This window comes from Lygodium microphyllum, chromosome 8 (assembly GCF_053477565.2).
Source record: "Lygodium microphyllum isolate KBCC chromosome 8, Lygodium_microphyllum_v1.1.10, whole genome shotgun sequence".
Taxonomy (NCBI): Eukaryota; Viridiplantae; Streptophyta; class Polypodiopsida; order Schizaeales; family Lygodiaceae; genus Lygodium; species Lygodium microphyllum.
Window position 1 is genome coordinate 105549706 of NC_141142.1, and position 1684 is coordinate 105551389.

Here is a 1684-nt window from a genome sequence, read left to right on the forward strand (position 1 = left end):
ATTAATCCAAGAAAGCTACGCACTTCTTTAATAGTAGTTGGCAGAGGCCACTCTTAGACATCCTTAACCTTTGTAGGGTCTACAGAGATTCCTTAATTTGACACAATAAATCCAAGGTATTTGATCTGCCTCTTGAGGAAGGCATACTTTTTCTTCTTAGCATAAAGCTTTTGAGTCCTCATAGTCTCAAGGACAATGTAGACTTGGGATTCATGATCCTTCTCTTCCTTGGAATAAACCAAGGTGTCATCAAAGAAGACAAGCACAAAATCATCAAGATATGGTCTAAAAATGTCTTGCATTAACTTGTTAAAGGTAGTAGGAGCATTAGTCTATCCAAAAGACATTACTATGAATTTGAAATGACCATATCTAGTATTGAGCACCGTCTTAGGAATATCCTCTTCCTTGACGCGGATCCTAGTAGTATCTTGATCTCAAACCAATATTGGAGAAGATATTTGCTCCCTACAATCGGTCAAGTAACTCGTCTATCCTTGAGATAGGATATTTATTCTTGATGGTTACTTGGTTCAAGCCTCTATAATCGATGCAAAGGTGAAGTGTACCATCCTTCTTCTTTTGGAACAAGACGGGAGCCCCCCAAGGAGAACTATTGGGGTGTATGTACCCTTGGTCCAATAGTTGTTTGAGTTGTTCTTTTAACTCAATAGCTTCAGGAATGGACATCTTGTAAGGCCTTTTTGCAATTGATGCAGCTCTTGGTATTAGCTTGATCTCATGATCCACTTCCCTAGGTGGTGATAATTTAGTCAATTCGTCTGGAAACACATCCGCATACTCTTTTAGCCATGATCGTTCCTCAATGGAGTCCTCTACCTATTGCAGCTTGTTCAGCTTGATTAGATAGATGGGTAATCCTTTTCTTATTCCTTGAGTTATTTGCATTGCTTTAGCTAGCTGGTTCTTTGGTTTACCTACTTCTCCTTGTGTAGTAACTAGCTCACCCTTACGATTTTGAAAGGAGACTTGTCCTTTCCCATAGTGGATGTGAGCGTCATTGGGGATTAGCCAATCCATCCCAAGTAGGCACTCATGGACTCCCAAATTCATTACCATGAACTTAACAGGTGTGGGCTCGTCTTCGAGTAGGAATTCCACCTTAGCAGCTTGTCTAGTGCAAGTGATTTCTCGCCCATTCACTAGTTTGACAAGCAAAGTAGGTGCAGCTAGAATGGCTATCCCTAACCTTCTTGCACAAGTTGGTGAAATGAAAGAATGAGTGCTTCCATAGTCAATTAGGGTTTTGAATTTCTTACCTTGGTAATCCGATGGTGTTTGGATCACCAAAAATTGGCAATTTGGCCCCTTTTTATGGAGAGCGGCATGAATGGATGCCCTCTCAATCTCAACTTCCATGCACGGCAGGTCTTCTTCTTCGTTGATTCCCTTAGTGGAGATATTGGAAGTTTTTGCCCTTCCCATTGCTGCACATCCGTGGCCACGGGTAGCTCTGGCTTGGCCACTGAATTATCCTTGGTGACGATCTCCACCAAGTTTGGGACATTCTCTTTTGAAATGTCCAGGTTCATTACAGTGAAAACATTACAAGATTTGATCACTTCTTTGAGTGGGGACAAAGTCACTGATTGCATTTGCCCTCAGCTTATTCTGTTGACCTTGACTCTATCCTTGTGCCCTTTTGAATTGAGCTCCCAACATT